The sequence below is a fragment of the Protopterus annectens genome, chromosome 7.part0 (assembly GCF_019279795.1).
Source record: "Protopterus annectens isolate FY-2018-M chromosome 7.part0, PAN1.0, whole genome shotgun sequence".
In the NCBI taxonomy this organism is placed as follows: Eukaryota; Metazoa; Chordata; order Ceratodontiformes; family Protopteridae; genus Protopterus; species Protopterus annectens.
Genome location: NC_056739.1, coordinates 1,212,500,033 through 1,212,524,813, shown reverse-complemented (window position 1 = coordinate 1,212,524,813; position 24,781 = coordinate 1,212,500,033). Strand labels below are relative to the sequence as shown.

Below are 24,781 nucleotides of genomic sequence, written 5' to 3'. Positions count from 1 at the left end.
GATGTGGAAGTGTGGAGGTGGGGTGGTGCAGTCTGCCCAATGCAGGTCCCCTAAAGCCAGACAAGCACACACAGTGACTAGGAACATGGTAGGCTTTAAAAGTAGAAGCCCAACCTCCCCGCTGACGGTTGTACAGTAGAACACTCTAAGAAGCCCTTAGGTTCCACGATGCTCCAGCTTAAATTTGGTAACAATCAGGGGAAGGGGTGATTTGAATGACCTTTAGACCCAGCATGGACGTGGGGAACTGGGACAGCTGTCAGGATAATAAAGGGGAGAAAACAGCAGAAAAAAAAGTTGAATACTCATCATTTAGTTGAAAAGTTTTTATGACTGTAAAAAGAGAGAATGTAAAATGAATGAAATGTCGTCACTTATGTTAATCACATCAATCCATTCATCCACAACCCCTTTTTCCCATTTTTTGAACATGGGGTCAGGATGTCACTTCAACAGTGACAATCATCTACAGCCAAGGTTTACACAGAAAGGTATGAAAGGTGTTTGAGCAATAATGTTAAGAAAATGAAAGGAAATAAAGATCAGAAGTGTATGATTACAACAGAACAGTACAATGATCTTAAAACTACTGGAAAAATGGTTGAAGTAAACTTTTACATAAGGAGGTAAGTAGGAGTGAGCAGGAAAATTGTTTGAAGAAAAAGTGGTGGATGTGAAGATGTGCAAGACTGACATGGCTGTTGGTGTGCAAGTGTTTGTGGGTTAGGGATAGAGTAAGGATTAGGTAAGGGGGATAAATCTGTTGTGGGAGTTCTCTGTCCTTTTGCTTTGTGCAGTGGTACCTTTAGGAAAAGGATTTTAGTAACATAATATATTAAAGCTGGGGCTAGGGTTAGTACTCATGAGTAAGGCAGTTCTAAATACTATATAAAGGGAAATATTTCTGGATGTTCTAGAAAAAATAGGAAGGTGGCAACATTAAGTGTCCTAGACAACTTAAATTTGAATCTCCCATCCATGGTTATGATATTGCAGCACAAAATTTAAATTATTGGATGGACACAAACCAAATGGCTCACATCTTGTTGCAAAAACTGTTACAACCTTCACATATTTAAGCTATGACTTACAAACATATTGCACAATAATGCAACATTGCATGCTACTAGTTCAAATAAGTTAAGTATATGCAGTAAACGCCTGAAACATAAAACATACTAAAACTGATTTAGACTGAGGTGTAAGAATGAGTTTGCTAAATTGCAGCACTACACTTAAAACACAACAGCAAACCATTAGAAATAAGCTGAAGAGATCTTCAAAGCTAAATATCTTGGCAATAAATACTAACTTATAAACTTTGGTAAACCATCCAAGCAGTCATTTAGTTTTGGTGAAAACATGGTTAAGTATGAGAGGCAAAGACCACAAACAGCATCTACATTATAAGCAATTAATTACGAGCAACTCCCTAAGGGATTAGCATTTCAAGATAGTAGTGACTCAAAAATGATTAGGTAGATGCAAACAGTCATGTAGCATGAATACACAAAGCAAGCGTGAACACACAAACAACCTAACAAGCATGCCGGCAGGAGCAGCAGCATTACAATTCAGTAAAAGCAGCAGGATGCAGAAACAGTTGATACTATCTGGTAATGATATGCACAGAACAAATGAAATTAGCTTTAAATTCATACACTGTCTGCCTATGATAGCACTGACTGAAGACTGCTGGAACAGGGCTCAGTTTTCAGCTTTTTTCTGGTTAACTGGGTAACTTGTTTAAATCAGTTTGTTAATTTTCTATTGCCTATATACATATATATATATATATATATATATATATATATATATATATATATATAAATTGCACTTCATTCATCTGCTTTTACTGTATTTGTGTTTCTTCCTACTTTATTACTGGGGGCATTGACTACAACTCTGATCTGCAATATATAACAATAAGTATCCTTTTCTGTGCTTTCAAACTGTTTTTTTGAGTGTATCTGCTTTATTTTCTGGGAAAAAAAAAAAAAAAAAAAAAATATATATATATATATATATATATATATATATATATATATATATACACATATATTTATATATATATATATATATATATATATATATATATATTTATATATATATATATACTTGAAACAAAAACAGAAGAAGGATCCAGACCACGGCAAATAAAATCATATATTTAAGAAAAAAAGACACAGGGTAAGTGCTTTCGCAGCTACAAGCTGCCTCATCAGACAACCATTACACAAATTCATCCACTTTTATATTTAAACACACCAATCAAATGTTCACTTTTATCAAATATGCAAATGTTGCCTTAAAGTATTCTATTGTCTAAGGGCCATATAGCCTATATAAACAAAATCATGTACTAACAGGTACTAAAAACGAATATATCTATATATCTATGTACATATATATATTTATGTATTATGTAACCTAAAAAATATATAAAAAAGTATAAAAATAAGCATCTATACATTCAAATACATATATAAAAAATATATTAAGAAATATATTGATATAAGTAGTGGTGCATACTCTATATGTTCATCTAGGAAGAGGCCTATTCTTCAATACAGGCTTAATGGATATTTTATCATTAAGACCTGAAGCCATATTAGCACGCATTCGTATGATCCAATCAAGTTCTTTCATTTCAACCTTATTCCTGTAATCCCCACCCCTATGCCCCTGGGCAACAATCTCAATGACCATGAATCTAAACTCATGTGTAACACCAAAAGTTGAAACATGCCTAGCCAGTGCATTAGTTTCTGCCTGTCGTGAGATATCGTACATGTGTTCTCTAATGCGATCTCTCAATCTCCTTGTAGTAATCCCCACATAGAAAAAGTGGCATATAACGCAATATGCTAGACAGACTATGATGTGTGTGGTATTACAATTGGCAACCAACTTAAAATATAGCTGCCTTTTAGTGTCTGGTTGTAAAAAACTACCACTACTATCCAAATATCTACATAGGTTACAACCATCACAAGGGAAAGTGCCATAATCAGAGTGGTTTATGTGCGGTGTCACTTCAAGTTCTTGGCGAGATCCACATAAAAGTCTCTTTAGAGACTTTTTATTTCTGTAAGCAAACATGGGGGCATTTCCTACCACTCCTTGCACCTGTTCATCAGCACACAGAATGTTCCAGTTTTTCCGATAAATATCTAACATTAACTTAATGTTACTTGCATATGTTAATGGCACTCTCATGCAATTAGGTGAGGATTTCATTTGTCTCTGATAGGAGCTGTTAACAGAAAAATAGGGTTTACCTCTCTCACCCCTCATTTCAGTGGTTGCCCTCATTACTTGTTGGACCTGTCCTCGACCATACCCTCTCAATGAAATTTGCCTCTAGTGTATGAAGCTCATCTCTAAACTTGCTATCATCTGCAGTTAATCTAGACACCCTCAGAGCCTGTCCTTGCATCACATTTCTAAACGCGTGTTGTGGGTTGCATGCTACTCCTTTGTACAAAACTGCCTCTGTAGCATTCCTTCCTAAAGATAGCTGTTTGAAATTCACCATTATCTGTTCTCTGTATATTAACATATAAAAAATTATAGAGGTCAAAGAGGTATGTGCAGTGAACTTGAGAAAGTGAGTGCTGTTGTTAATATGTTCAAGAAAACCAGCAAAGGTATCAAATCTACCTTCCCATAGGAGAAAAAGATCATCCACAAATCTTAGAAAACAATATTCCCATCAAAACATTCCACCAGTATGTTGAGCTTTTCCCAAACTGCCAAGACTATGTTGGCGTAGCTATTAGCACATGCCGTGCCCATAGCTACGCCATCCAACTGTCGATATAATTTACGTTCAAAAATGAAGATATTGCTTTTCAGCACAATTTCCATCAAGAGACATATTGAGTGTTATATGTACCATCCTCTACAACATATTGTTTCAAAAATAAAATCCCTACATCATTGGGGATGACCGTAAAAAGAGATTGTACATCTAGGTTTACCATAATACACTGTTTTGTGGGAGATTTCTGTCTGATACAAAATAAAAGATCCTCAAGAAACTGGTATCTTTCAAAATATATACATTTTTTTACCAATAAAGGTTTCAGGTGTCGTTCAATATAGATAGACAAGGGTTCAGTATTCCATCCTTGGCCTGCAACAATAGGTCTCATTGGGGGTGAATACAAGTGCTTGTGTATTTTTGGCAAGCCTTGAATTATGGGTATTACAGGTTCTCCTACTAAAAAAAATAAATAAATCTAAATCAATAATCCTAGACTGTAAACAGTCAAACAGATTATTATAAATAGCAGTTTCACATTTGTGAACTATTTCCATATCTATCTCTTCATATGCCTTAGCATCTTTCAACATATTCAGCATGGAGTCCCTACAGAAGGCATAATCCGTAATAACTAAGAGACCTCCTTTGTCTGCTGGTCTGATAGACAGAGATTGGTCTTGGCATAAACACTGTAAGGCCTGTTTTTCATTATATGTTAAAGAACAAAATTCTTAGCATTAGTACCATCATCATATATTTTATAAATGTCCTTCAAACAAACTTTTTCAAAGGTTTCAACAACCCCATTTATGTTTGGCATATAACTACTGTTTCTTTTGAATGTTTTAGCACCACTACTTAGTTCCTCCCCCTTACCAAACTGCATTTTTAACATTAAACTGCGAGTGAAAGTCTTGAGTTCAATAACATTTTCCGTTAGAGTCATTTTATTTGCAGGTATAAAAGTCATACCTTTATTCAATACTCTTCCCTCTTCAGCGGTTAATATCCATTTAGATAGGTTCCAAATTAGCAATTGTTCTGGCCCTGCCACATTCTTTTCAGTGTGAGCGTATCCTTGTCCTCTGTCAATGCCTTCCATTTCTGGCTGCCCCTGCTATATGTTCGTTCGCGAAAATGCGTCGCCCTGATGGGATATGGTGTATTAATGCATATGGAACCAGAATTCTCACTGGTAGAAAGATTGCCACGATCGCCCACACTAGCATAATCCTTTCTTCTGGCTCCACCAGGTATGGGGTCGCTCTGTGATGTAACAACGCTCATTTGCATTGTAGACATACTGATAGTAGTAGGGGGTGTTCCCCCGATGTTGTAATCAGTAGGTTGCCCATTGGCCAAATTTGTTAAGGTGGAAATCTGCTTGTTACTTTCCTGAAGTGGGGATCCCATAGCATTCGATCTGCTCTTAGGGTCAGTTCTGACCTCCCTAGGCCATGCAAAGACACGACAGTTAGCGAAATCATGTGAGTCCCTCTGGATCTTCTTCTTATAGGAGAGGAGCTGTAACTCATAGTTATTCAAAGTCTCAATAACATAATCCATCTTAACATCCACTGCATTAGATGGATACCCATCATACATATCTGTCTGTAGCTGAGTAACATTCATCTCAACGACCATGAATCTAAACTCTTTTTTTTACAACCAGACACTAAAAGGCATCTATATTTTAAGTTGGTTGCCAATTGTAATACCGCTCACATAGTCTATCTAGAATATTGCGTTATATGCCACTTTTTCTATGTGGGGATGACAAAGAGATTGAGAGATCGCATTAGGGAACACATGTATGACATCTCACGACAGGCAGAAACTAATGCACTGGCTAGACATGTTTCAACTTTTGGTGTTACACATGAGTTTAGATTCATGGTCATTGAGATTGTTGCCCAGGGGCATAGGGGTGGGGATTACAGGAATAAGGTTGAAATGAAAGAACTTGATTGGATCATACGAATGCGTGCTAATATGGCTTCAGGTCTTAATGACAAAATATCCATTAAGCCTGTATTGAAGAACAGGCCTCTTCCTAGATGAACATATAGGGTATGCACCACTACTTATATCAATATATTTCTTAATATATTTTTATATATGTATTTGGATTTTTATATATGTATTTGAATGTATAGATGCTTATTTTTATACTTTTTATATATTTTTTTAGGTTACATAATACATAAATATGTATATATATATATATATATATATATATATATATATATATATATATATATATATAGCTATATTAGTTTTTAGTACCTGTTCATACATGATTTTGCTTAGATAGGCTATATGGCCCTTAGACAATAGGATACTTTAAGGAAACATTTGCATATTTGATTAAAGTGAACATTTGATTGGTGTATTTAAATATAAACTTGGATGAATTTGTGTAATGGTTGCCTGATGAAGCAGCTTGTAGCTGCAAAAGCACTTACCCTCTTTTTTCATTAAATATATGATTTTATTTGCTGTGGTCTGGATCCTTCTTCTGTTTTTGTTTCATATTCTGACTGCTTTGTTGAAGGATCCGTTTACCTGCATCCTGGTTTCTTTTTGGATTACTATATATATATATATATATACATATATATATATATATATATATATATATATATATATATATATATATATATATATGTGTATATATATATATATATATATATATATATATATATATATATATATATATATATATGTGTGTATACATATATATATATATATATATATGTGTGTGTGTGTATATATATATATATATATATATATATATATATACACACACTTGTTTCCCGCCTTTCTAAGCTAGTATAGTCCAGTTTTCAGGTTAGTGCTGAATTCAGGGTTGTGTTACAAATCTCTGTGTTTGCCCATACCTTATTTGGATAGAAGGAAGTTTCTTTGTTCACCTGTGAGAGAGGGGAGCTTTGGTCAGCCTATCTGTCCCGGGAGGAGTGGTTTCAGCCCAGAAATTAGTAGTTTATTGGCCATTTTGGGTTAATTTCTATTGCTTTCATTTCCCTGCTATAAATACCATATTTGCCCGGTTTTGCGCTCCGGGCAGCACCGGTTAGCTAGGGTAAAACTATTCCCGGCTCCACAAAGTCTCCTCTTCAATTTTTCCCTTGGAACTAGACAAACTTTCAACTTAAGCACTCAAGCCATTCATTTCTCAGCCCGGCACTTGCTCAAAACTTATAGCAAGCACTTATAAACCCTAACACTAGACATTCCTGTACTGTACAGAAGGACAAGGCTCTCTATTCGACCTTACCAGCCATCCAGTAAAACAGTTCCCTGTACCTATCCAGGCATGTCCAAAGGGCAGTTTCAGGTGTACTCTCCAGTCCAACTGGTGAATCTGGGCATTTTGAGGCAATGTTACAACTACCTCATGTACACAGACAACCCCCTCTTCCTATCACCAAACACTAATACATGCGAGAGATGCAGTTATACAGCCAAACTAGAGGCTAAGCTCTCTCAACCCAAGACTGGATCGGACAGTCAAGAGGAGAAGGGAAATACTTGCATCACACCACCAGTCTTACATAGACCCATTAAACCAGCACCGGCAAAAAACACACATAAATACATGGAAACATACCCGGAGGCTCTAAATAAAAATCTGCAAAACCAACAGAGATCTCCCAAAGCAAACATCCAAACAACCTCCACCCCCCAACACAAACCATGAAACACATACTTCATAAAACCAGTGTGCCATGCAATCACAGCCTTTAAGGCAAAACAACATACCCAACATACTAGTAATAGGTGACTCTATAGTCAGGCACACTGACGTCCTACTCACTAGGCTGAATAAGGAGACGGTTACTGCTAGCTGCCTGTCAGGTGCCATGTTGTGAATGACCCGAGCCGTACCTCCCTGGGCTACATGAAGAGAGACATGGATGAGCACTCTGATCACATAGCCCAGGCCGGTATGACCCTGACCCTGAGTAGCATCCTGCCCTCACCAAGAATGATACCACAGTATAAAGAAAAAATTCTTGATTTCAACAATTGGCTAAGTTTCTGGTGTCATTCAAAGGGATCCAGTGTCTGTCCACCTGGGATGACATGCTCGACAAGCCACGCTGCTTCGCTACAGACAGCTTGCACCTGTCACCCTTAGGCTTTTGAATACTTGCCAAGGCTCTTGCCACCTCCATAGTGCCTTTTTTAGGCAAGGCTCAAAAATCAAACCCACCGCCGTAAATAGCACAAGTAACAAAAAACTGAGGGTAATGCTACTCAATGCCAGAAGTCTAAACCTCAAAATGCACGCACTGGAGGCACTCCTCAGTATGGAGAAAATCGATATATGTGCAGCAACAGAAACCTGGTTTAAGGCTCCAGAGAGCACCCCAGCACTACCAGGCTACAACTCATACCATACATTTCAGCCACAGAACCCAAACCGAAATACAAAAGGTGGGGGCGTATCCATATTCATCAAGGATACCCACACCTTCAGGTTAGTGGCACAGCACGATGCTTTAGAGATCATCCACGTGCACCTAACAATGGGCAAAACTGCAGTTCAAATTGAAGCTTGCTACAGATCACCCACCATGTCCCAGGACCCCCAATCTGCATTTCTGGAAACACTGGGAAACATAAAGGTCCTACCAAACACCCGAATATTGGGTGATTTCAATTACCCAAACATTAACTGGGAGAACTACTAAAGTACTAACTCCCTTGCCCAACTTTTCCTAGAACTTATAAACTCAAACACCCTGGTTCAACTGGTCAACACTCCCACCAGAGGTGACAACATATTGGACCTGGTCATCACCAACATGGGTGACGGTGTTCCACACCAGAGGTCAACCCCTCGCTGGTTAGATCTGACCATAAACAAATCACTTTGGATATCCATATTCCACCACCACCCCCAGACAAGAAAGCCACCGTGAAAAACCTTTCAAAAGCAAACTTCACATTACTTAAGACCGAGGTGGAAAGTTTCAAAGCCCCCATGCTGAAGGATAACACTGTCCAAGCTGCAAAATCCTTTACTAATGCATTCTACAGGCAGCTAAAAGAATGCATGGATCGTGCCATCCCAAGCAAAACCAAGACTCACTCCTTCAAGAAAAGGAAACCAGTCTGGTGGACTCCTGCCATAAACAAGCTATAGAATAGAAGGAGGAGACTCGTACAGAAAAGAGTAAAATCCCAAGAAGGGAAGACATCCCTGATTAGTATCAGCAAGAAACTATGATCCCTCATAAAATCATCCAAGGTGAGCTTTGAAAGAAAAATTGCCAAGGACTCCAAAGATAACCACAAGACATTCTTTAGCTACGTCAAGAATCTAAGTGGCAATGCTCAGATCTGCTCGGAGTTAGTGCAGAATGGCACAAAATACACTGAAGCGACCAATATCGCCAACATCCTGGCAGACAGATTCAGCGCAAACATCACCCCCCCTCTCACCCCCAAAAGGGCCCATAACCATACCAGAAGAATGTAGAGTCCCTGAAATCACAGACACTCAGATTAAAACAGCCCTCTCCAAAGCCAAAAACACAGCATCAATGGGACTGGACGGTATCCCAGGCTGCGTCCTACATGAGCTCAAAGACGAACTAACCCCTCACCTAAACACATTGTTCAAACTCAGCCTCTCCATAAGCTACATACCCATAGTGTGGCACACAGCAACGGTTATTCTGCTCCACAAAGGTGGAGCCACAACAGACCCCAGGAACTATTGCCCTATAAGCCTGACTAGCTTGGTCTGCAAGTCTATGGAGCGCATCAACATGGAACTCATTAACAAAGACATTGGGAACCTCCAAACACTGGACCCTACCCAGTTTGGCTTTGTTAAGGGCAGATCATGCCTCCTAAACCTGGTGGACTTCTTTGAGACAGTTACCAAGGCTGTAGATGAGGGAAAGGTGGTACACACAGCCTACCTAGACCTCGCTAATGCCTTCAACACCATTCCCCATTCTGGTATTATAGACAAGCTCACCAGCCTGAACATAAACCCCTATGTCACAAGATGGGTTGCCAGCTGGCTCACGGACAGAACCTACATGATGAGAGTTGTGGGAGGTAGGTCCGTCTCTAAACCGGTTACAAGTGGTGTTCCCCAGGGCTCAGTCCTAGGACCCCTCCTGTTCGGCATATACTTCTCAGAGGTACAGGCAAGCACAGGAGGACTATGGCTGACCAAGTTCACAGACGACTGCAAACTAGGGGCTATAATTGACTCTCCGGCTGACACAGACATCCTCCAAAAGGGTCTCACTGAGATGGATACCTGGTGTCAAAATCATGGCCTCAAGCTAAATGCCAAAAAGTGCATAGTCATCCCCTTTGGAAAAGCAAAGTACCCACAAACTACCACATAGGTGGTAGTCCCCTAAATACAGGAGACATAATAAGGGATCTGGGGACCCAAGTAGATAGTAATCTCACCTTTGATAATCACATTGCCAAAGTGATTAGAAAATCCTTATATGTGGCCCACCTAATCACAAAAGGGTTCGCATCCAGATCAAGAGGTCATTGTGCCCCTCTACTCATCACTCATCAGACCCATCTTAGAGTACAACGCCCCATTTGGGATGTACCTTACAAGACACCTGCAACATCTGGAAAGACCAAAGAAGTACCTCACCAAGAAGATCAATGGCCTCAAAGAGATGCCCTATGCAGCTCGACTGAAGAAACTCCAGTTGTACTCGGTTGCATACCACCTACTCAGAGGTGATCTCTGCCTGACATACAAGGCCATGTCCAACCCAGAATTGATGGACATGCTCCACCTAAAAAAAACCTTATCCCCTCGAGCCACGCTCTTTAGGGATCTAAACCTCAACAATAAATAGGACATGCTGGAGGGATAGATTCCTGTCCCAGAGACTTCCCATGCTTTGGAACAAGATCCCAATCTACATTAGGCAGAGCTCCTCGCTAACACTCTTCAAAAGAAACCTTGACGAGTGGCTGGGAAACAGAAAGTTTACCTCTGGGATCACTTCAGTGGCTCTGCTGGACAGTGGCACAGGGAACTAATCTAAGGGGGTGGCGAAAGCCAACACATTCTGGCTAGGCTTATAAATGCCTTCGAGCAGATAGCCTAGTACCCACCTATGAACCTAAGATTTTCAAACCTACATAGGTAGTGCATAGCCATTGAGTCAAATCTGCCACAATATCTGAGAAGCAATGCTCCAGGAAAAAGGACTGGGCCTTGTGTAAACTAAGAGCTGAATGCCTGGCACTCCCACAGTCCAACATGCACCTACGTTAGACTTCTATTTACACCTCCAGACATAATAATACTTCCATCTATATGATATTTCCAATGGGGTGTTTTTGCACTCTTCATCAAAAAATACTGATAAGACATAAGCAAAAATATTTGTCACACCTGTAATAACACTTAATCAAGCTGTAACTGGCAATTACATCAATCCATGTTCACATCTAAAATCACATAAAAGTGCTATCCTTCCACTATAGCCTCTTAGGTATGTTTCCTCTGGGCTATGCAAACCTCCTCTTTGTAATCAGCTCAGTCAAGACAGATAAGTCCGTTTTCCCTTAATGTGTAATTCATTAAATATCTCCTTTAAAAATGCTTGGTTTCTGCCTCCCATAAATGCTCTTCTTCTTTCAGAAAGATTGGGTTCAAAATACTAATCAACAATGGAAAGATTTAACTTTCATTGAGGTGCAGTGCATTCTACTCATGAGGCAGAACCTTGGTATCCCTACATCAGGTTTGGCAGACACAACTAGAGATCAGTCCAGCTACTGAACATTTTAGAATTCAAACTGTCCATTTTACCACTCTGTGATGAAATTAATATTCCTTCAAGTAAACTATGCTGTTATAAAATAATATTTTTTACTTTAAAACAAGCCTATCCTACATTTAAAACCATCCTTTTCACATTTAGTTCCAATGATGCAGTTACAAGGGCAGAAACTGCAGGAAGACAATTGACGTACAGTAGATAAACAGCAATGTTCATTGGTATGACCATGGGCAGGGCATCTTTGATTTGAATCAGCTGAGACAGACAGATGAAGTCAGCTAAGGGAAACACCAAAGAGACTGTAGTACATAAAAGACAGGAAGATGATTCTTTCACAAGTAACATCACTCTATAACATCAACACACCATGACAGGCTGGTGAGCAATTCATACGTTTTAACCCAATGGAGGAGTGAGCCTCAGTTTGGACATGAGGGTATCCCCACCATGAGTAAAAACTAAAGTTATGTACTTATCTTAACAATAGATCCATGTTGTCTGCTTCCATCCTTCTCAACAAACGGGTCTTCAGATCCGATCAGAACTGACTTCAGCCACCCACAGGCTTTGAAACCAAGGCTCAGCCTCCTCTCCATTAACCCATAATTCCCCTCCTAGTCTGAATTACCCCAGATCAAGTTTGCCCACTTTCCTGCAACATAGACAAACAAACCCCACTCCAAAAATTATGCTTTGAAGTTACACAGAAGTGCTGTTGGGATAGACCAGCATGGAAAAAGCAGGACCAGGCTCTCAATAAATCAGTGCATTAGCTACAAAAAGGAAGGGAACATGAAAAGAGATCTGGAAGGGGGAAGGAGGGAAGGAAGTTGAGGAGAATGGAAGCAGACAACACGGTTCTATCGTTATTCGGAAGATCTCAATGTATGGGACGGAGTTCTCAGCTACAGGAAAACTTGGGTGGTCTTCATGGAAGGATATTCCATGGATGGCTGAACCAAAAGATGTTAGGGACTTACACTGCCAGTCCATTTTTAGTGAAATATGGAGGTATGGACATTAGAGCAAGTAGCTGCTGCTCAAATGTCATCAACTGATACTTTTGAGAAACCAGGCAGCTGAGATAGCAGTTCATCTAGTGTAATGAGCCTTAGGATTGCCAGGTAGAGAGAACTGAGAATTCCTTTTTCCCTGTAGACAAAAAATGCACTCAGCTATCACAAGAGAGTTACTTTAGAAACTCATCTACCCAGTTTAGCAAAAGAGAAAGATACAAAATGTGCTAGTCTTTTTAATATTCTTAGCATGGTGCAAATAAAACTGGAGTTGTTGACGCACATCCATTAGATGTAGCATGTACTCTCCCTTATTAGAAATGTTGGGAGGGAAACCAGGAAGATTGATTGTTTCATTCAGTAAAGATTCTGGGGTTACTTTGGGAAGAAAGGATAGATTGTGCCTCAGTGATACCCCATCTTTGTGGAAAATTAAGTATGGGGTCTTAAAAGAAAGTGTGTGAAATTCATCAAGCAGATCCCACCGCCACTAGAAACAGTGTTTTCAAATCAGCTGTGACTGCAGGTTCAAAAGGAGGACTCACCAATGAATGAAGGAGAAGTTTGATGTCCCAAGGTGGGACAGGGTCCCTGACAGGTGGTCAAAGGAAGAATGTGCCCCTTAAGAAATTCTTAGACAACTTCAAACAAGCAACTGGAGAGCAAAAGTTAGAAATGACCGCCAACTGGAATTTAACTGTAGAATAGCTAACTCCATCATGAAAAAGTCTAGCTTCAAATTCCATGACTGCAGGGAGATGAGCTGAAAAGGGATCTATATCCATGCCAGATGCCAATATAGTAGTATACTTTCCTGGAAAGGTTCTTTGAGAGGAGGTCAAAATATGTACAATCTGTGATGAAAGTCTGAACTGTTTAACCCTCACTGGAACTGGAGAAACTATGTGATTAAGTTCAAAACTTCAATGTCCAGGTGAGAGAGAAGATCTGGATCCAGGTTCAGCTCCAATGGAGGGTGGATGAGGTGAGACCCAAGAAAGGGAAACCATACCTGACAAGGCCAAAAGGGGCAATGAGATTCACCATTGCCTTGCTCCACATTGTTTTCTGCAGAAAATTCAGTATGAGAGGTGTGGGAGGATAAGCATAAAGTAGACCAGGGTGCCAACTGTGGACTACAGTGTCTCACGGGGAGCCTCCCTTTTGAGGAATCAGGGCAAGGTAACTGCTGCATTTGGTGCTGGAGGGGTGGCAAAAAGATTACAGCAAGACTGGCCACAGAAGCTGAAAATCTGCTCCGCCACTGATGGGTTGAGTGACCACTTGTGAGGAAGAAGACTATCTGCTCAACCTGTAAGACAATACAATTTTTTTTCTCAGGATGTACATTGCTATCAGAAAACAGTGAGAAGACATCTCCCAGGGACACATGTGCATGGCTTTTCAACACAATGGGTAAGAATGCGTTTCCCCTTGCTTGTTGATGTACCAAATCACTGACATATTGTCTCCTTTGATAGCAATCACATCACTGGGAGAGGGAATCCTGGGAGGCCTGGACTGCTAGGAGGACTGTCCTCTTCTCCAAAAGACTGATGTTAAGACTGGCCTCTGTTGGAGACCATGTGTCCTAGACTGTCTTTCCCAAGAAATGCCCTCCTCCCGACCCCAGCTGGGAAGCATCTGTGGTCACTGTGACCTGAAGAGGGAGGGAAGAACAAAAAGATGACCCTGAAAAACTATCAGACAGTGCAGCGGCCACTGACTATGGTTCCTGCAAATCTGAGTGAGGCACACAGGAAAGTTCATGGATTGCAATCTCACTGATCACTGGACAAGGGTCCACCACAGCACTCTCATTTGAAATCTGGCTAGAGGGACTGACATGATGAATGCAGCCATGGAAACCAGACAAAGTAAAATGGACCTTGCTGGAGGTTTTTGGTAAAAGACTACTGACAACATTTGATGATGAAGGGCTTAAATCTCCAATTTTGGTAACCTGGCCAACTGCAGTTTGGTATCTAGATGGGCCCTGATGAATTCTATCATTTAGACCAGTTGCATTTACGATTTGGTGAGGATGACAGTTATCCTCATCTGAGAACAAAGGTTGAGTCCTTGGCTTATATGAGAAGATTCTTGGTGGGAGTGGTTAATGAGCCAGTCATCCAGATATGGGAACACTCAGAACCCGTGCAGTCTGAGATGAGCTGCAATCACTGCCATGCATTTGGTGAACAGCTGGGGGCTGTGGTAAGACCAAGGGGCCGGGCTCTGAACTGAAAGTGACTGGCTCCTAGCAGAAAGTGAAGAAACCTCTTGGAGCATCTGTCCATTTTTATATGATGGTATGCATCCACGAGGTCTGTCAAGCACATCCAATCATCCTTCCTCAATAACAGTAGGAACTTAATAGCCATCATCCAGAATTTTATTTGTTTTGTATACTGATTCATACGACAAGAGTTCCAGAACAGGACTGAGGTTCCTGTTTTTCTCTGGCACCAAAAAGAACATCGAATAGACTCCGGACTCATGCTTGTCTAGTGGGACTTCCTGAATGACTCGTCTATCAGCTTTTTTTAATTCCTGTGCTGCTGCCTTCTGTTGTGTGGATGGGACATCAGGAAATGTTCTTGAATGCAGGGGATGACAAAGAAAAGGAAATGTATAGCCTCTGGTTATGATTCTGTCCACATACACATCTTAGGTAGTGGCTGTCCAGGTTACAGGGTGCAGAGATGAGCTTCCCAACTGCTTCTAGAGTGCAGCAGTCAGGCAATCATTCCAGAGTGTTGAAAAGCCCTGTGGGAAAAGGGACCCAAAATCCACGACTTTGCAGAACACCTATGGCACAGAGGTGATGTCCACTGTGAATACCCCCCTACCACTGGGTGGGGGGGGATCTATACCTACAAGCATCAGGGACAATGTCTTGAGAATTGCAGAACAATTTCTTACCTCCTTTTTAGTTTCTAGGGAAAGTCCGTTAAGGGATACAAAAGTGTATCACAGTGGCAGCCAAGGCCTTGCCATCCTGTTAGCTTCTATACAGTGTATCTTTAATGCTAGACCCAAACAAGGCAGACCCATCATAACGGCATTAATGCAGGATGTCTGGAAATGTTCCATAAAGTTGCAAAGACACATCCAGGCATGCCTGCAAACAGCTATTCCAGTGCCTGCCACTCCTGATGTGCCATTAGCAACATTAGAAATAAGGGGCACAGACACAGTTGGCAAGGACAGAAGGGCAGCCACCTGTGTATTGATTGATTTCCTATCTTTTGCAGATAAGGACCGATACAGGGACTTGGATAGTTCTTTGGTCAAGTCCCTCTGAAATCATATTACATAGGACAAGGTGTTCAGCTTCCTCACAGCAAAGGTCGGTAAAGCATATACCTGTTTTCCAAACCTGTCCAGCACCCCAGACTCTGTTAGATGTATAGATAGTAGAGCTCCTTTGGCATGCTTTTTCTTGGTACTACCACCATAAAATCTGCAATGGGACCCTTGATCCAAAAAGGCTCATCATTTGGAGAAGCTAGGATTTTGCAAGGTTTCTGGGGGAATGGTTCAACCACATCCAGTTCCTTCCACACCTATCTTGAAACCAGATTCACTAGTGTGTCAGTGGGAGAGCGCACACAAGAAGTAGATGGGCCAGTCCCAAAAGCCTTGAGGAATACCGATTCCTTGTGGGGGGAGATCAGTGCCCCCCCTTCTTTCCAAGGAGCTTAAGGATCTCAGTAAAGATGACATCTTCAAGGGGGGGACCTGGGAGACCCCTCCCCCTCACCAAAATCGGTATCTTCAGTGAGGGTCCCCTGAGGGGAGTCCATATGCCTCCTTTTGCACGTGTGTTTTCAGTAAACTTCACCAGTGGGATGCTCTGGAGAATTCTTTAAAAGGTCTGAACCCAAAATGCGAAATGCCTTGAGATTCTGAGGTGCTGGCTGTCTTGACATGACAGGAAACAAGGAGACAGGACCCGAAGAGCTCCATGGGGGCAGAGAGAGAGAGAGAGAGTTGAGTGGAGAATGAAAGCCTGCTCCTTTTACTGACAGCACTCTCTCGAAGGCCTCGGATGCCAATGCTGAGACAGGTCCTGATACCACCACTGTAGAATCCAAGGAACTGTACAAGGGCAAGCTCTGAACATCCATCTGGCTCATCTCTGAAGCCAGCAATAGAGCCAAGCTGTCAAGACCCAATAGGAAAGGACAGATCCGAAAGTTTCAGACTTGACCCTAACCCCATGACACTGGCTCCAACTCCTCGGCTCAGAGGTACTCTCTGTTGACTGGGTCAGAGAAATGGTTGGCATTATTGAAGTCCAGTCCTTTGGATCTGTTACAGGAAATCCCAGGGGTCCACTTGGATCCAAATACCCTGAACTCAAAGGTCAAGGTGGGGAAAGAGTAATGGGGCAAGTCCCAACGCCCAGAAAGAACCTGATACATTAGAACCCTCATTTGGATTTGGCTCCACAGGAACTTCCTCATCATTCTGTTGACGTCGGCCTCAGAAAGACTATTTGAGGACTGCATCAATCTCAAAGATGAAGCTATGGAAGAGGGCCTTGACACACTCTAGAAGGCCCTTTCCTGCAAAAAGGGTGATCTGAGCCTGGGGTTAACCAGTTCCAGAGAGAACCTGGGCCTTGAAAACTGATGTGTGGGAGATCTAAGGCTGACAGGCTCTGCAGCAGAGGATGAATCAAAAGGTTATGAGATCTTTGCAGTAGAACCAGACAGACCCAATCAGCCCTGGGACTGCTTCCTGATGGAGTCCTTTGAGTTTCTTATTCTCCAGTTCCTTGTCCTTTTCCCACTCTCTCTCTCTCTCTCTCTCTTTATCCTCAGTCTTCTCTCCCTGGTTTTTAATCAGAGGTTTTCTTTGCCAAAGGGGAAGATGACGCTGACTGGAAAGGGGTAACTTCTCCCATTGTGGGAAGGAGAAGCCCCTTAAGCACAAGATTATTGTACCTGCCAGTTAAAGCTCTGGCCAGGAAGGCAGCACACGCAGAGAAGTCTTTGTCCAGCTTAAATATCCTACACAATATATGCATTTTACAGGGGCATCCTGGTTGGGGATTTTGTGTCCACAAGAGACATGTTTTTTGAAGCCAGAGGGCTTATCTGTTATCCTGTCATTAGAAAGAAAAAAACACACTGACAGCAGAAGATAAAAGATTAAGCAACAACAAAGTTACTGTTTTAAAGGAATAAAGTCTAAAACTAAGTAACAAGTCCAAAAAACTAACTCAAGTCTGGAGAGAAAGGAGGAAAATGACATTAACTCTACACAGAATATTGAGCAACTTTTTCATATTTGGGGAAGAAGGAAGGAAGGAAGGAGGAAATTAAATGTAAAAATGACTCCAAAGGGAAAGAAAGATAAAATGCACTTATCTGAAGCCTATAAAAGCCTTCCAAAACACTTAGTGAAGAGATCTGCCACCATAGCAATCGTACAGCAAACTAGAGCTAGGTAATTCAGGCTGGGAGGAGAATTATGGGTAAAAGGAGGAGCCTGAGCCTTAGAGCCAAAATCTGTGAGTGGCTGAAGTCTGATATGATTGGATCCGAAGACCCACATTTTGAGGACGGATGGAAGAGAACACCGAATCATGAATTATTCACTACCCAGCATGATGTACTGTTTAGACAGCACCATGCACTTTTAGAAAGACCATTTTGCACTCAGTGATTCAGTAGTAAAAGAAATTTAAACATATCAACCACTTAAAAATTAACCAAATGCAATACTACGTTATGGTGTGTGTTTTTTTTTTTTTTTTTTTTTACTCTATACCAGTCAGACTTACCATGATGGGGCACTGTTTTCAATTGTTGTCAATACAGCTCAGTTAAACCCTCAAAGAAAATATTAAATTCTGAACAGCTCCTTTTCCAACTTGCCAGCAGAGAAAAATCACACAATATGTACATTAGGTTATTTTTCAGTGCAAGCTGCATCAACCAGGAAACAATAAAAATGCAGAGCAGACTCTGAATATAAACTAGATCTAGTAACATAAGGCATGGGTTCCTGACTCCTTACATTTGATCTGTCCACCTTGGAGTGAGTGTCCTTTAAATGGTAACCCAATGAATGCTCTTCTACATGATGGCTTTTCCTCTGTCCATATCTCCATTTCATCTATGGAAAGTGGCAAACACTGAGAAAGATAACACTGTGATAGTTAGGAACAGCAGATGGTGCAGTTAAATCACTGGCACCAACCAAAACTGGGGAATGCTTCTTTATTATTCTGCTTTTATATAAAACTACCATGTAGCTGGCTCCTATGCTAGATTTGTCTGTGTAATTTTTAAGAAGATACAAACACCTAAATAGGATACTGGTGTTGCAAGCTTTGCCTACATGGAAGGAAGTCAGTCAGCTGTGCTGGAACCACCTTCCTTGATTTTTGATTAAAAACTTCTGTATTTCACCATGCAGAAACCTTATAGGTAAAATGGTGGAAATCGGTGAGCAAACATATCAGAAGTTTAGTAATGGTTTGGGAGGGCTGGGGCTTATCAGCAGTCCTACATTCCAGCTCGTGGTGTTAATTAGACAGGAGATTCACTGTAGGAGGGTTGATCTAAGTTGTCATTAGGTGACAAGTAAAGTTTACTCAGAAGGCCTTACACTGAGTGACATTGTCTGTAGGCCCTTGGAATAACATGATGTGGCTTGGATTTCTCCATTACAGATACTTCCTTATCATACAGTACTGTAGGCAGAAAAAAAACAGTTCTTTAGACTGACTTTACACGAGTTAGAGATTAATATTACTATTAGATTATTTTACTCCATATCCCTCCTCCCATGTTATTGTTACTACAACATCTTCTCCAACCTACTTTTTTAATCACATGACGTTTGTTCCATAGATGAAGACAAACATGTTTTTTGGCATGCTACTGTATCTAGATCTCCAATATTTCAGAACTATACACTTTTCTGTTTCAATTACTCAAGATGTACACAATTTACAGTTATTATCTGTATTGCTACGGGACATGTCACTTTATGTTCTAATTAAGCAAAAATTAATTGTGGAGGAGTGTTGAATTTACCCATATGAGAGTGAAACCAAAGTAGGTAAATATACACAAACCATGCTGCCACCGTTGATTGTTGCTATTTTACCTTAGCCCAAATTTTTATATATGATTTTAGATACAAACGTTTGTTGCTTACAGTTTGCACTGAAAAACTTGTTAAGAATACCCCAATCCCTCCATTTTTTAACTTACGTCTTTTTTATTTAATTGTACCTGATCTAAGATTGGCTGAAGATGCCTACTTATTTCTTTTGCATTTTTTTTTTATTCTGCCATTTTTGAACCAAGTCCTTGCTGACCATCTAGCCTCCTTGTTCTGTCAACCCAGCCGCTCCCTATCACAAACCTACAAAAGCTGGGGTAAAATTAGGATGGTAAAGGGCCATTACTTAGACAGCCATGAGGGGTCATTGGTTTTTCTCCTGCCCTATAGTATCCCTAGTGACAGCTCAACATTTCCTTCCTGCAAAGGCAGTACCACAAGACCACATAGAAACTTCTGTATAGAGTCCAACCGCTGCATACAGCACATTACTGTGCTCCTTGGTGGGCAAATATAAAGTTATGGTCTTTGAACGGCTTGCTTTTACCCCAACCCTACATTTGTTGTTAGTGATGCAGCAGTCCAAGCAGCCACCCCTCTACCAAAGATGAGCAAACTAGTATTAGCCTCTCACTACCTCCCCCATGTTCCTTTAGCTACCAAATAACTAATCAATCCAGGGTCATCTGGGCTGCAGTATGGGTTTTACCCATCAGTGCCACCGAGCCAAAGGATATTGTTTTATTTAAATTACATTAATATTTTTTACTTTATTTTTAAAGCTATTAGTGTGACTCGTCTGCCTGCAATATGTTTGAGTCACTCGGCTTTAACTTTCTTAAATTTATTTTATTATTTATTTAATTTTAATGTACATTTGTTTACCGGGGATGTGACTAAATGTGTTTCATTTCACAGTTCTCTTTTCAGTGTCTATGGAATTACACTCCCACATCTAATGTAAACGGGCAGAAGAGTTAGCCTTTTAATCACTGCTGGTGGTGCTGCGGTAACATTGTGGCCTCACAGTCAGATGCTGTCTGGTTCGATTCTCAGCTAGAGCGTCTTCTGCCTGGAGACATGCGTGAATGGGCATACCTTCATTGAAGGTTGTGCATCAGGGCTGGTAACTCGGCACGTAAAAATCAACTACCAATCATTAGCAGACCGGAGTTCTGCTGTGGCGGCCCCTAACCGGGAAAAGCCGAAAGACTCAACAAAAACAAGCAGCCTTTTCAATATTCTTCTCTCACTTCCTGCTCTGGCCTCTGCAGGAACCTATGACTTTTTTGACAAACATTATATAGCATGAAGGGATAGTGTGTTTTCAAGACTGTTCAGTCACTCCTAAAGCAGTCTTTTCAGAAGTATACTTACTCATTCTGAATGCATTCTATTATTTTTAAGAGTTATTTTTTCCTACACTATAGCACTACTAAGAGATGTATTTTTTTTTCTACTACTCTGGTACCTCCCTCTTCAGTTTCAGTCAAGCCAAAGTCTGAGATGTCTTTTACATGGAAATAAGGTTGAGTGAAGCAGCACTTTCACTTTATATGTATGAGCATTTCAAACAAAGGTCACACACACTTGTCCCTCTTTGGACAGATGTGTCCTCTGGAAAAAAATAAAAAAATGGCAAATGTCTTGAGATTTTAGGACTAAAAATATTTTTTAAGTTTTCTTTAATAGTTGCATAAAACAGTTATTTTTTGTATTTGAAATGCCTAAATGTTGTATGAAACTGTGTAAATTCAAATGCTACAAGTTTTTATTTTGGGAAAAAGTGAAGTCCTTTTTATTGGCTATGGGTAGGTTTTTCCTGCAAAATCTCATGTTTCTCCAAAAAAAGTGCCACTTTTGGCATTTGAAAAGGTGGCGAGCCTAGTCATGTATGTTAAGCACTCTAGCATGCATAGGGGTGAAGAATACAGTATCAAGACCTCTTCTTGACTGATCCTTGTTCTGTTGTATTTTTTTTTTTTTTTGACTGGGATAGAACTATGATCCACCAGGACTATTTTCAGGTCAGCCTGGGGTTGCAAATTTGACATGTACAATGAATAGCAAAACAGCAAAGTGAGTTTTACAGTGTTAGCAAAAAGCAATTTTACTGAAGGCATACTAAAGAGGTACTTGAACCCCAGTACATCTGCATACAACAGTTACAGAAGAGGCACTTCAAATGGGAGAGAAAGCTGGCAAAATACAGAGACCTAAGGGTACAGTGTACAAAAGAGGATACGAGAGGAAGAGTGAAAAGAGGGTGAGTGAGGAGAGGAAAACAGTGAAGAAACATAAGAGGAAGGGACGAAGAGGTTTGCAGTTTGTCTGCACTATGCATGCCCAAATCAACCATCAGCCACTGATCAAAACACAGACGATTATTTCTCATCCCTTATTTAACCAAGCTGCATGCAGCTACTTGTGTCTCAGAGACTTCAACAGCAGCTACATTACACTCAGCAAACTACTGGAGACACTGCATAGCAACTGTGACCACTTCCCTCCTTCATGCAAATGAGACGAACAAACTGGTCAATCTGGTCCATATTTCTAAAAATAGGAATATCTGCACTTATGAAGTACATACAGGATGTAAAGGATCATAGGAGATTACCAGGCTATCGACCCGTAGGTCATTTCAAGCCTAGCTATTTCATCCCAATGTAATACCATTGAAGTGTTAGTTAATACCCAAGACTGCATTTAGTAATGACTGCCTATGTTGAGGACAGTTGTGGGCATTATTTCCGTTAAGAATTTACAGTGCCCTATCCACTTTTCCAGGTTCCTTTTGAACAGTGTCATAGATCATAGAGGTGCCCTGTTTCACATGAATAGGTAGCCTATTCCAAAGACATGGCAGCAGCTGGGAGATAAATCTGTCCCTCCATCATGTCCTATTTAAGTTGCAGGCCATATTTAAGTCCCTGGAATGGGTGGCCCTAGTCCTGTTTGATTTACGCACATGCAGCAAGTTCATCAGGCCTGGGTATGAGATTGCTCTGTAAGCCAGGCATAAGTCTCCCCTAAGAAGTCTATATGACACAGAGTAAAATGACAGGGACTTTAGCCGGTCTGTGTAGGGCACATGCAGGAGTCCCTTAATCTTCTTTGTTAGAAACCTCTAAGAACTCTCCAGTTGCTGCAGGTGCTTTTTATGGTACATGCTGAACAGGGCATTATACTCAATCATGGGCCAGATTAGTGCACAGCATAGTGGGGTTATAACCTCTTTCACTAATCAAGTGTGCTATGCAGAAAGCCTTCCTTACTACAGTAGACACATGGTGGTCAAAGTTAAGGTCACAGTCAGCTTATGAACCCAAGTCCCTTACCACTTCGTGGGTGCTTAGGGTATTACTGTTGATCTGATAGTGTGAGAGGACACTGTTTGTGCGGAAGGGAATGATGATTCATTTCTTTCCATTCAGTTTGAGACTGTGACTAAGAAACTGTTGGTCTGCATAAGACCTTCTTGGAGTATACTGACATCAATTGAGGATTCAACAATTGCACCCATTTTGCAGTTGTCTGCAAACTTGGTCAACCACAACTCTTTAGTTTTGACCTAAACTTCTGAGAAGTATACACTAAACAGTAGGGGACCCAGCACTGACTTCTGTGGCACCATGCTGTTAACAGGTCTGCTGGCTGACATGGAGTTGCCCAGTTTGATAGTGTGTTTCCAGTTTGTGAGCCAGTTAGCAACCCATCTTACAATGAAGGGGTTTACATTCAGTTTGCTAAGTTTATAGGTAATGCCCAAGTGAGTATGGGATTGTGTCGAAAGCCTCTGCCAAGTCAAGGTGTGCTGTGTGCACAGATATGCCCTCATCAATGGCCCTGGTCACATTTTTGAAAAAATCCACAAGATTTAACAGGCAGAATCTGCCCTTGATTAAGCTGAATTGGGTAGGATCCAGGGTTTGGAGGTCACCTATGTCTTTATTTATGAAGTTCATAATGATATGTTCCATGGCCTTACAGATGAGGCTGATCAACCTTATGGGTCTGTAATTCCCCGAGTCCATTGCAAGGCCACCTTTGTGCAAGGGAATAACTGTTTTTGTTCCTAGGGAATTATGAACAGCGCCTGTGGTTAGACTACGACTGAAAGGGGTACATAATGGACATACCAGCTCATGTTTTACCCTGTTTAGAAGATAGCCTGGGGTGCCATCTGGTCCCATAGAGGCTGTGTTTTTTTTGCCTTGGACAAAGCTTTGATGACCTGTTCTCCAGATATGTAGGGTGGGGTGGGGGTGGGGAATTGTGACAGACTTGAAGAGGACAGGGGGGATGAAACTTTCACTATACCTATCCGCTAGCAGATTTGCTGTGTGTGTGTGATACCACTGGTCACAAGTTCTGCACATGCTTGGGTCCTACCTTTTAGGCTAGGTATGTACCTGTAAAAGGTCTTATGGTTATTCTTGGCTGCGCTAGGTAAGTTTTTCTCAAAGAGTCCCTTAGAGGATTTGACAAGTTCTCTTACTTGCCTGTTAAGGCTGAGGAGGGTGCTTTTCCACTGTTGGAGTCTTGCCTTTGTTTCCATGAACAGCAACTTTTTGCGTTTATTGTAAAGTTTGCTGATGCTGGATGTCCACCATGGTGGCTTGTTTTTCTTTGGGGGTCTGGCTTTGATTCTTTCTGCTACAGCCAAGTCTATATACTTAAGAAAGTGATGGGTACAGGCTCAATCAAGGAGAAGCTCAGTGGATGGATACTTCTGCTTGGTAATTTAATAGGTTTCAGCTCACTAGCAGTATTTCTTTGACTGGGAAAGTACTAAGGATCAGGGCTACACTAATGTGCTACAGCTGTATCTAAGGGAAAAACTGTTGAATTAATCTGACAGCTATGGCACACCACTGCCCAGCAGTGTACGATGCTGAGCAATGCTCAGACAAGCAGAAACCTACTCAAATGCAGGGCTTAAATACCAGAAGCTAAAAACTTAAAAGTTCAAAAGGATAAAAGAAGATGCTTATTCCAAGCCCTAAAACAACCACCCTTCACCAGACAGGTTCCAGTCAGTGCAATCCTCTCACTAGAGTGCATGTCCAACTATGGGTTATTGCTTCTCC

At 40.9% G+C, this 24,781-nt stretch overlaps 1 protein-coding gene across 1 annotated transcript in view; it reads right to left on the bottom strand.

Annotated features, from left to right (window-relative positions):
• The window catches only part of KTI12 (KTI12 chromatin associated homolog), a gene marked incomplete in the record, with an annotated part of 408,069 nt that overhangs the window by 24,638 nt on the left and 358,650 nt on the right, over positions 1–24,781 (bottom strand).